The following is a 12,368-nucleotide window of genomic DNA, read 5'->3' as shown; positions in this document are numbered from 1 at the left end:
CGGTCGGACGAGATGTCCGCCGGTGCGCCGAAGCGCGCGACCCAGGTGGCGAGGAACGCCTGCGCCACGTCGGCGGTGTGGTGGAGGTGAGGGGCACGGCCTCCGGCCACCTGGTGGTCCTGTCCACCATGGTGAGCAGGTGGGTGAACCCCCGCGATGGGGGCAGGGGACCCACCAGGTCCACGTGGACATGGTCGAAACGCCGTGCAGGCACGGTGAAAGGTGCTAGTGGGGCCTGGGTGTGGCGGTGGACCTTGGCCCGCTGGCAGGCCGTGCAGGCGTTGGCCCAGTCGCGGACGTTCCGTCGAAGGCCGTGCCAGACGAAACGCGCCGACACCAGCTTCTGAGAAGCTTTCCGGCCCGGGTGAGAAAGGCCGTGGATGGAGGCAAAGATGCGGCGCTGCCAGGAAACGGACACGATGGGGTGAGGCTGGCCCTGGGAGACGTCGCAGAGCAGGACGGTGCCCGCGAAGGGGATGTCGGCCAGGCGGAGGCCCGTGTCCGCCGCCCGGAGGGCCTGCACCGAGGTGTCGGTGGTCTGGTCGGCCGCCATGAGCGCGAAGTCCACGCCGAGGTGGACCGCGTTCGCGCTGGCCCGAGAAAGACAGTCGGCCACGGCGTTGTCTTTGCCGGCGACGTGCCTGATGTCCGTGGTGAATTCCGACACGGCGGAGAGGTGGCGCTGCTGGCGGGCCGACCACGGCTCCGTGACTTTGGCCATTGCGTAGACCAACGGCTTGTGGTCGATGAAAGCCGTGAAAGGGCGGCCCTCCAGGAGGTGTCGGAAATGGCGAACGGCCAGGAATAGACCGAGCAGCTCGCGGTCGAACGTGCTGTATTTTAACTCGTTCGGCCGGAATTGCCGGCTGAAAAAAGCGAGTGGCTGCCAAACCCCGTCCACCCATTGTTCATGGACGGTGCCCACCGCATAGTTGGAGGCGTCCGTAGTGAGGGCGATGGGCGCGTTGAGCACCGGGTGAGCCAGCAGCGTTGCGTCGGCGAGGGCCCATTTTGCGCTCGCAAAGGCCGCGTCCATGGCCGCGGACCAAACGATGTCATGCTTGCCCGGCTTGCCCCGGAGGGCCTCGTAAAGGGGCCGCATGAGCTGAGCAGCGCGGGGCACGAATCGGTGATAAAAATTCACCATGCCGAGGAACTCTTGTAGGGCCTTGATGGAACGGGGACGCGGGAACGTGGTGATGGCCTCGACCTTGGTCGGCAGCGGCACGGCCCCGGTCTTGGTGATGCGGTGGCCCAAAAAGTCAACGGTCGTCGTGCCGAAGTGGCATTTGGCCGGGTTGACAATTAAGCCGTGCTCGCTGAGGCGACCGAACAATGTTCGGAGGTGGAGGAGGTGCTCGGCGCGGGACGTGCTGGCGACGAGGATGTCGTCCAGATAGACGAAAAGAAATGGCAGGTCGCGCAGCACGCCGTCCATTAAGCGCTGGAACGCCTGGGCCGCGTTCTTGAGGCCAAACGGCATCCTCAAAAATTCGAACAGGCCGAACGGCATGATGACGGCCGTCTTCGGGACGTCGGCCGCCCGGACAGGTACCTGGTGGTATCCCCGTATCAGGTCAATTTTGGAAGATATGACCCGTCCCGCCAAACGGGCGGAAAAGTCCTGGATGTGCGGGATCGGGTACCTGTCGGGGGTGGTAGCGTCGTTGAGGCGGCGGTAGTCGCCACACGGGCGCCATCCGTCCCCCGGCTTTGGCACGATGTGCAGTGGTGAGGCCCACGCGCTATTGGAGCGCCGCACGATGCCGAGGTGCTCCAACGCGTCGAACTCGGCCTTTGCCACGGCGAGCTTGGCCGGGTCGAGGCGGTGGGCCCTGGCGTAGACCGGCGGGCCCGTAGTGGGTATGTGGTGCTCGATCCCATGCCGCACTGTAACGGCTGAAAACGTCGGCCGCGTGAGGGCCGGGAATTCCGCGAGCAGGCGAGCGAACTCGTTCGCCGTCGGGAGGGCCCACGCCAGTTCGGTCGGCACGGAGCTGCTCATCGTGCACGCCAGGGAGCTGAAGGTCTCGGCGTTGACAAGGCGACGTCGTTTGACGTCGACCAGCAGCCCGTGCGTGCAGAGGAAGTCGGCGCCCAGCAAAGCCATGGGGACGCAGGTGGTCACAAAGGTCCACTGAAAGCGCTGGCTGCCGAAGCAGAGGGTGACGTCGCGCGGGCCGAAAGTGCGTATGGCCGAGCCATTAGCAGCGACCAAAGAGGGGCCGCAAACGGCGTCCCGCCTGTTCTGCTCGGAGGCGTGTATGACGCTCAGTTGGGTGCCGGTGTCACAAAGGAAACGCCGCCCGGACGCTTTGTCCCGAATAAAAAGCAGGTTGCCCGAGTGGCCGGCGCTCATGGCTGGGAATGAACGCCGGCCCAGCCGTTTCCCGACTTGCCGAAAGTGCACGGGGGTCGGCACGTCCGAGCCTTGTGTCCGAACCTGGCGTGGTAATAACACCACGCCTGGTCAGGTGGAGGCCCCGGCCGTCGTGTCGGAAGCGGTCGGCGTGGCGGCCGCCAGTTGCACCGGCAGTTCGGCCTCCAACCGCGCAGGGCGCTCGGGCATCGTGGGCGTCGCCTCGGACGGCGGCAGGCTCCAGGTAGCCGCGCCGATGTGTTGGCCCGCCGAGGAGATCTTATCGGCTTCCCTGGCGAGGGCGCGGGGATCGGTGATCGACGTGCCAGCCAGGGCGAGGCGTACCGGGTGAGGCAGCTGGTGAAGGAACAGCTCGCGGAACAGAAAATCCGGAGAGTGCTCACCGAGCAACGAGAGCATACAGTCCATGCGCTCGGACGGGCGCGTGTCGCCGAGCTCAGGCAGGTCGAGCAGGCGCCGTGCGCGTGCCGCCGGTGAGAGGGCGAAAGCATCGAGGAGGAGCGTCTTCAGCGCGTCATACTTGTCAGCAGCCGGCGGGTGCTCGAGGAGGCTCAGGGCGCGGGCCGCGGTGGCGGAACCGAGCGCTGCCACGACGTGGTGGAAGCGGGTGTCGTCCGTGGTGATGCCTCGCAGGGCGAACTTGGAGTCCGCCTGGGCGAACCAAACAGCCGCGTGAGCCTCCCAGAAGGTAGGCAGTTTAAGAGTCACTGCCGTGTCCATGTCGGTAGGTCACCAGTGAAGGAGCTGCGCTCCAACGCGAGTCGAAAGAATTGACGCGACCAAAGACGGAATTCGTCCGAGTTGTTTTATTGAAACAAAACAGCTCAGGTATTCTGACAAGCCCGTTTATCGGGCAGCAATATATATTATACACATTTATGCCGGGGCGTTTGCCCGGGAAAACCGAGACCGGGCATGCCCGGGTGTCAAGGGCCAGTCCTGGAAAGGCGAGTCTGGACATGCCCGGGCGTCCTGGACGCGGCCTGGCAAGTCGAGGCTGGGCGTGCCCGAGCGCTCTGGGCGAGCCCTGGAAAGGCGAGAGCGGGCATGCCCGGACGCTCTGGGCGAGCCCTGGAAAGGCGAGTCTGGACATGCCCGGGCGTCCTGGACGCGGCCTGGCAAGTCGAGGCTGGGCGTGCCCGGGCGCTCTGGGCGAGCCCTGGAAAGGCGAGAGCGGGCATGCCCGGGAAAGACGAGACCGGGCGTGCCCGGGAGGTTCGGGCGTGCCCGGGAACAGCGAGTCCGGGCATGCCCAGGAGAGGCGCGTCTGGGCCCGTGCGGACGAGCCCGGCATGGCGATCGCGCCCTGGCCGCGTCCTGGCAGGTGCAAGGCGATTGTGTACATTCAGCTGGAACCGCTACAGTATCATAATTAAACTTAATGTTGATATGGCACACAAATTAACAAGAACATTTCAAACTGGCACTTCATGTCAAAAAGGTTGCCGACCCCTGCTCTAGAGATTGCACATATCAATGACCACTTAATTTTGCATCTTCTGATGCATATGGTTGCCGAAGCAGATCCTTGGTATTGGACACAATCCTGGACGGGTCACCACTCCGACGCAGGACACTCGAATGGCTCATCGATTCGAGTCAGCTGGTACTCATTTTGCCGACCTCAGAAGGATGACAGTCTGAGCCAACCCACCTGGTGTTAATTCAACGGCATGGCAGGGGCATGAACTCGGAACCCAGAGATCTCAAGCCAGTCACCTTAACCTTTAAGCCAACACCAAGCTCGAGATTGCACAATTCCCAGTAAATAAACATTTCAAACAATCTGTTGCTCAACAAGACTCAAGGTTGCTCAAGGGTGTACTGGACAGACCTGTGAAAATATTTGAATGGCATCTGTGAAAGAAAAAGTCACCGATTTTGAGATTACATTATACATATTTCCTTGTAAGTAGTGGGGGCGGCGGGGGTAGGGGTTAAACTCACAGTCCAGGTTTGGTGCTGCTGGAATCCATTCGTACAAAGTTTGTGATCTGACCGAGTACATGAGAGATGTACTTGGCTAAGCTAAAACATCTTTACCCACCTCATTATCATCATAATGCTCTCACTCCCACCCACGAGTTCGGACTTTGAACATAAACAGTGTAGTTCTCCTTAATGCCAACTTCGTACCCGAAGGGGGCGGGGTGGATTTTTATGGAAGACAGGGGGCAGCATTTCAGTACTTCATCAACATCTTTTATCTATCATTGGCTAATGGATGTCAAAGATCACCAACAGCCTCTTTCTGGGTCGGAATAAAACACCCTAGGACCCCAGGCACTGCACTGCATCTCACCCTTTGTTTTCCCAAAAAATTCCCGAATTTCAAATCAAGCATAATAATCATCATAAATACCGTCAAAAGTGTGTATGTTGTTGGTAGACATGTTATTGGCCAATATTTAGGAGGTAGTTGGTTTCTTATGATATTGAGATGAAGGTGTTGCCTTCTGTGAGCCACTCATCTATTCACAGTTAAAAACTGCGTCTCCGGGATTTTATGACAACAACTGGGAAACCACATGGTCAGATTCAATAATGAGCATCGCATCGCTTTCAGTCGACATGGTGGCGAGGTAGTTCAACTTGTCTTGGTCCATGGTCGCACGCCGCACAGTCTTCACCAATTTCATTTTTGAAAAGGTATGCTCAGCCTCACATACTGTCACATTCAGTGACCTTGAAAATTCTCAGGGCAATGGTGACATTAGGAAAAGTTGCACCCAAACCCTGTCGTTTAATGAGCATTCGCATTGAAACAGGTGAATCCATTCTCTCTTTCAGCCGGGTCATGAAGTCATATAAATGTTCAAATTCATCAACAGAATCCGAATCGAAATCCTTGTATTTTGATGTCAGATAAATGTTTCTCAATCGCAAATACTCTATCTTTCGCAGAAAAAGAATTGAGAAATGCAGTCTTCTGATAGCTCTCGATAAGCTTCTCGACGTTGTGCAAGTGATGTTTGCAGCATATCTATAACGAATCTTAACGTTTGCACTGGGAAAAGTTGACCTGGGGAGTCAGTAAAAGTTTTATCCGGTGTAGCACCACACGCATTAAAATGTCTTTTGGAAGTTTTGTTTTATGTATGGCATTACATTCTTTACAGCATCTTCAATATCGTTGAACTTCTCACGGAGATTGACAAGAAAGTCATTGAGGAATTCCAGCGGTGATGTGGCTGTGAACAAATCCACAGTTTCATTTTGCAGAGTGATGTTCACTTTTTGGAAGCGAGAAAGTATTGTTACGTGTGTGGGGGTAGGTAATGAAATACCTTAGTCGAGATAGAATTGTATAGATTAGCGTGCCCCGAATGTCATGAAGAAGAAGAATCTTCATGTATCTAAGTTAGGCTGACTGTCCGGTGAGATCGTATATGTGTCTCCATATGAGCGGTGGAGCTCTGCTAATTAGGTAGAGCTGAAGAATAATCCCCAGTGTGTAATTGCCCTGTGATTTTCCCTTATGTTATATTTCATCCAAAAAAGGCCACCATTACAACAATTACAGCAACAACACCATAATCCGGCAAGTACACCCCGTCCAGCTGAACATTCCCGAAGGATGGGTAGACTCCACCTCAAAGGACCATAATTGACAGGTCCTGCCCCCAAACATTCTCGATGGGCGGTCAGGAATGGCCGTGAGGTCACGACCCGAATGAGGATTGGTTGAGGAATGATGGGGTGATTGAATCGCGCTTGGTGTTTGGAGCGAGCAGGACATCAGAGGGAACCATCTAGAAAGGAGGAAGAAAAGCGAAGGGATCACAATTGTTCTCTCTCTCTCTGTCCTGGGCTTAGTGGCGAGTGGTGGCATTTTTAATCTCTCTCTTGTGGTTCTGGCTTGGTCAGAGGCTGTCTCTCTTGCTCTCTCGCCCTCTTCATGCCTGGTCACCGACGAAGGAGAATGCGATCGTGTTGTGCTTCATGCTGGGTGCGCCTGAGAGATGGCTGGAGCTTGGTGCAGCCGAACGTGCAGGACTGAGGGAGGCGATCCTACCCGCTGCCTCGCGTGGGCGGCTGGCTGTGGAGCGACTTCGCGACTTCCGTTTCCGTTTCTGGTCCCTCAAGCAAGGAAGCGACTTCGACCTCTGCACGGCATCAAAGTTAAAGTATTTTCCCATTCATGTCTTTGTCAAATTTCCACTCGTTATTTTATTGTGTATGTGTTACTGTGTGTTTCTAGTTAGTGTTGGTTTGCGATTCGTGCAAAATTGTGTATAATTAATCGTTTTCTGTTTGCACCTTGCATGCGGCCTGGTAACTTGAGGCTTCCCTCCCCCATCGGTGTTTTGTGAATTTAAGTTCTTTCCTTCGCTGTATTGCTTATTTCTTCGATTTTCTCTTCTCCCCCGAACTTCCCCGAACATCAACCCTTTGTCCAACGTTTTTAATAAATAAATAAATAATAATAATAACTAGAATTGCCACTTTACAACTGCTGGCAGTGATGACCGGTTTCCTCCGCCTTCCCGCTTTCATACAACCCCACTTTTGATACAACCCCACTTTCATTGGACATGCTTTGACACAACCCCACTTTAATTGGAAATGCTCTGATACAACCCAATCTTGGATACAGCCCTGATACACACACACACACACACACACACACACACACACACACACACACACAATCCCCACATACACACACACACACACACACATTCCCCCTCCCCCCACACACATCCACACAAGCACACACATCCCCCCCCCACCCCCCCCCCCCGCTCACACACACACACATAAACACACACATAGACACGCGCACACACACATCCCCGGTCACGGGGATGACCCCGTGACCGGGGATGTGTCACGGTCACGGTCACATCGTGACCTTTCATCCACCGTTTGCCCTTCACGTGACTCGTGGTGGTCCCTCTCGGCTCTCCCCCCGTTGGTATTTTTGTGCACATAAGATTGTTCACGGTTCTGTTTAAATATTATTTAAATATGTATAACCTTTCCCCTTCAGTGTTTTACTCAGTGGTATTTTACAACACGCTGTTTTTCTTCCTATTTAAAAGGCTTTTCTCAATTTCCTCTCCAACTCATTCCACCTCAAAAAAAAGAAATTCAATATCTTATACGTCTCCCTCACTACATGGTCTAAATTCACATTCATTCCATCCCTCCTCCATCATTCTGAACCGGATTGCTAACTTGAAAATCACAACAATCCCAATTTGTTTTCAATGTTCGTCTTTCATTAATCATCCACTTTCTAAACTCCCCTCTTGCCCCTCCCATCCAAATCCCTCCCCTTGCACCTACACTCCTAAACTCCCCCCTTGCCCCGCCACTCTTAAACTCCCCCCCTACCCCTCCACTCCTGAACTCCCCCCTTGCCCTTCCACTCCTGAACTCCCCCCTTGCCCTTCCCCTCCTAAACTCCCCCCTCACTCCTCCCCTTCAAAACTCCCCCCCAACCCCTCCCATTCAAATCTCCCCCCATACCATTCCTCTCCAATTCTCCCTCCTCTCCTCTCCTCCTCAAAGCTGCCTCCTCCCCACTTCGTCTCCCTTCTATCTCATACCTCCACCCCCCCCCAACCTTCTTCTTTCCTCTGCCCCTCCTCAAACAACCCCTCACTGTGCCTCATCCCTTCACCTTCAAACCTTTCATCCTCCTCATCCTTCCCTTTCTTGGAACTCTTCTGCAATCGCTGACACACTAACAACTGCTCTCCCTACCTCCCCCTCTCATCCTTCATCTTACCCTACTCCTCCCCTCCCCTGTCCTGTACCCGATGCTCCCCCTCTCTCTTCATTAACGGTATGGACCTCAAACATCCAGGGCCTTCGCTCAAACCTGACTGATCTCTCCATACAGGTTGCTTCTGACAATCCAGACTTGATCTGCTTAACAGAGACTTTCCTCCTTCAAGATGTCTCTGATTCCTTAATATCTCTTCCTGGTTACTCCCTCCTCCGGTATGATAGACCTGAGCCTCGGCCTGGTGGTGGGGTGGCTATCTTTATCAAAAACTCTCTTCCTCACTCTCCTTGCACTGCCCTCTCTCCTCCTCACCCCCCAGGAGTACCTCTGGCTACGGCTTCCTCTCCGCTCCCACCTTTTGTTCATATGTGTTCTGTACCGTCCCCCAAACAGTGATGACTCCATCTACATTTCACTGTCTGACAACATGGACCAACTTCTATCCACTCATCCCAACTCTCTCTTCCTCATATGTGGTGACTTCAATTGTCATCATGCCACCTGGTTGGGTGTGGGTTCCTCTCTCACCAGTCATGGCACCTCAGCAAAGGACTTCTGTGACTCACTGGGATTGACACAATCTGTCAATTTCCCGACCCGGATCTCAGCCAATGGAGTATCTTCTCTTCTAGACTTGGTTATGACCAACTTCCCTGCTAATGTCTGCTGCTCTTCTTCTGCTCCAATCGGTTCTTCTGATCATGTGCTTGTCAAAGTGGACATCTCTCTGGCCATTCTCAGAGAGCCTCCTCAGCGTCGACGAGTCTGGCATTTCACTCAGGCCGACTGGGACGGTCTTCAAGCAGCCATCGATCGTCTGGATTGGTCTCCCATCTCCACTGCCTCTGACATCAATTCTTCCTGGGAATTCTTCCAAAGCAAACTGATCTCTCTCATGCACAGATTTATCCCATCTCGCCTTCAGTTGTCTTACCCTTCCTCCCGTCCATGGTACACTGAATCTTGTGGTGAGGCAGTTGCCCTGAAACAACTTGCCTTTGCCTCTTGGAAGGCTAATCCAACTGAAGGAAATCTCAGTTCCTTCCACCAAGCTCGGAACAAGTGTGTGTCTACCCTCAGGAGTGCCAGGAAGCACTATCTCTCCTCACTCAAGAATGAACTCTCAAACCTGTCTCCTTCCTCCAAATCCTGGTGGCGTCTGGTCAAATCCGTTTCTGGTGTTTGTTCCCCCTCCATCCCCTCCCTTACCTCAAATGGCCACACAGTTGACATCGCACGTGACAAAGCCGAATGCCTCAACTCTGTGTTTGCCTCAAAATCCTTAGTCCCAAACCCATCTCTCTCTGTTCCCACCTTTCCCAGTCGAACCAAACTGCTCCTGGACTCTGTGACCTTCTCTCCTGACAAGGTGGAGGAGTTTTTGTCAAACCTCGACTCTGATTCTGCAACTGGACCAGATGGCATCAGCCCACGGGTCCTAAAATCCTGCTCTGCCGCTCTATCTCACCCTCTCTCTGTTCTTTTCACCCTATCTTTTGCTCAAGGTCATCTGCCAGCATCCTGGAAATCAGCAAACATTACCGCTTTACACAAAAAAGGTGCAAAAACAGATCCTTGCAACTACAGACCAATCAGCCTGCTCCCAATTATCAGCAAAGTCATGGAATCCATCATTGCTTCGGATATGAAATCTTTCCTCTTCTCCAATGGCTTGATCTCTGATCATCAATTTGGTTTCAGACCAGGTCACTCTACTCTGGACATGCTGCTTCTGCTGTCTCAACAATGGATGGAGGTCCTCAATGCCAAACAGGAAATCAGAGCTGTCTCCCTTGACATATCACGTGCCTTTGATACGGTCTGGCACCCAGCTCTGCTCACCAAACTCTCCTCCTATGGTATCCATGGAAATCTCCATGCATGGCTTGCGGACTTCCTCTCTGGTCGTAGTCAACGTGTGGCCCTGAATGGATTTCTCTCATCTCCCCTTCCCGTTCAGGCTGGAGTTCCCCAAGGCAGTGTGCTGGGCCCTGTGCTTTTTCTGGTCTTTATCAATGATCTCTCCGACTCTCTGGAAAATCCTCTGTATCTCTTTGCTGATGACTCCACTCTCTGCCGCTCCATTCCTCTTCCCTCAGATCGGCAGTCTGCAGCCTCCTCACTCTCTGAAGACCTGGACAAAATCACAGACTGGTCAAACATGTGGAACATGTCTTTCAATCCTGACAAATCTCACACTCTTACTATGTCTCTCCGAAAAGATCGACTGGACAACCCTCCCATCTACTTTCTCAACAATCCTCTCCAAGAAGTTCTGTCGCTCAAGCTTTTGGGTCTCACCATCTGCCATGATCTTTCTTGGGAAAACCACATTTCCAAGCTGGCCTCCAAAGCCAGTCGCCGACTGGGCATCCTCCGTCGTGCGAAGTCCTTCCTAGGCACACCTGAGCTCCTCACCACATACAAGGCTTTCATCCGCAGCTCAATGGAATACTGTTCTCCCCTATGGGCTGGTGCTCCTGCCTCACACCTGGCTCGGCTTCACGCTGTTGAATCCAAAGCTTTCAGAATCATTGGAATCTCCCGCGATGAAGCTATCTCTGAGGGCCTTTCACTCACTCACCGCAGGCAGGTAGGTGGTCTTTCTGTCTTCTACCGACTCCTCTCCGGCCTTGCTCCCCCAGCTCTCTCTGTGCTCTGTCCCCCAAATATTCCTACAGGTCGCACAAGATCTGCCAGCCACCCTCTGATGGTTAAACTGCCGAAATCTCGGCTCTCTGCTCACCTTCACTCTTTCATTCCTCTTTTCTCCCGCCTCTGGAACAAACTCCCACACTCACTTCAATCACACTCCTCCCTCCAGGTCTTCAAAACAGCTGTTCACCACCATCTCTTATCTTCCCCCATCCAAAACCTTGATCTTTTCTACCCCCACTAATTCACCCCCCAGATCCACCTTGTTTGAAATTCCAACTTCTTTCCTGGAAGTCTTGGCAGTGTCTATATGTTTTATACCTCTCCCACCCCCCCCCCCCTTTCCATGCCTTCCCCCCAAAGCCCTCTCCCTCCCACAGTTCTCTCGATGTCTCCATGTCTCTCGGTCCCTGCTCTCAAATGTTGTGTTTGTGTCCTTCCCCCTCTCTCCCCATCTTGTCTATCGCTCCCGATGTTATTTGTTTTGTGTGTCTGTTTGTCTTTCTGTGTGATTAATGTTCGCTCTTTCACGAGCCTCGATCTTGTATACCAAAAAAAAAAAAAAAAAAAAAAAAAATCCCCACATACACACACACACACATCCCCACATGTCCACACACACACATCCCCCCCCAACACACACACACACACATCCCCCCCCCCCACACACACCCCCCCCCAACACACACACACACACACATCCCCCCTCCCCCACACACACACACACACACATCCCCCACATATCCACACCCACAAATACACACACACACACACACACACATACACCCCCCCCCACACACACACACACACATACCCCCCCCCACACACACACACACACACATACCCCCCCCCACACACACACACACACACATACCCCCCCCCCCCCACACACACACACACATACCCCCCCCCCCCCCCACACACACACACACACATCCCCCCCCCCCACACACACACACACACACACATCCCCTCGCCCATACACACACACACACACACACACACACACACACACACACACACACACACACACACACATTCCCCTCCCCCCCCCTCCCCCCCTCCCCCACTCCCCCACCCACCCCACACACACACCCGAGCGATTGACAAATCCGAAATAAGAATTTTTGAGGTTCAAATTACCCCGTGAAATTGTTCCATACTTTGCCTGCACGTCTGTACATGTGATTAATTAATGAATTACCCACTCTCGACGACCTGAGAAAAAAAGTGTTGCGTTTCTTCTTCTTCACAAAATAACAACTTGCAGCTTCTAAATATAAAATGCGATTGATACGTTCGTCAAAATAGTCGGAATTTTGCCGAATCTATTTTTGGTCGTGTGTAATATACTTGGTTATGACTAACTTCCCTGCAAATGTCTGCTGCTCTTCTTCTGCTCCAATCGGTTCTTCTGATCATTTCCTTGTTAAAGTGGACATCTCTCTGGCCATTCTCAGAGAGCCTCCTCAGCGCCGACGAGTCTGGCATTTCATTCAGGCTGACTGGCACAGTCCTCAAGCAGCCATCAATCATCTGGCTGGTCTCCCATCTCTACTGCCTCTGACATCAACTCTTCCTGGGAATTCTTCCAAA

At 53.5% G+C, this 12,368-nt stretch overlaps 1 protein-coding gene and 1 long non-coding RNA gene across 8 annotated transcripts in view; one reads left to right on the top strand and one right to left on the bottom strand.

Moving 5' to 3' along the window:
• LOC137414398 (synaptic vesicle 2-related protein) overlaps positions 1 to 4,513 on the bottom strand; it is a 314,148-nt gene extending 309,635 nt beyond the window's left edge. For all 7 annotated transcript variants that reach the window (XM_078780584.1, XM_078780583.1, XM_078780582.1 and 4 more), the window contains exon 1: positions 4,328 to 4,513. The gene's annotated coding sequence lies outside the window, so the exon portion shown is untranslated. The remainder of the gene's footprint in view (positions 1 to 4,327) is intronic.
• LOC137430359 (uncharacterized) overlaps positions 1 to 12,368 on the top strand; it is a 64,438-nt gene that overhangs the window by 2,039 nt on the left and 50,031 nt on the right. The gene's annotated exons all lie outside the window — the stretch shown is intronic.

The sequence above is a fragment of the Myxine glutinosa genome, chromosome 6 (assembly GCF_964187855.1).
Source record: "Myxine glutinosa chromosome 6, kmMyxGlut1.1, whole genome shotgun sequence".
Lineage (NCBI taxonomy): Eukaryota > Metazoa > Chordata > Myxini > Myxiniformes > Myxinidae > Myxine > Myxine glutinosa.
The sequence above is the reverse complement of the archived record's forward strand: the minus strand, read 5'-3'. Positions and strand labels throughout refer to the sequence as shown.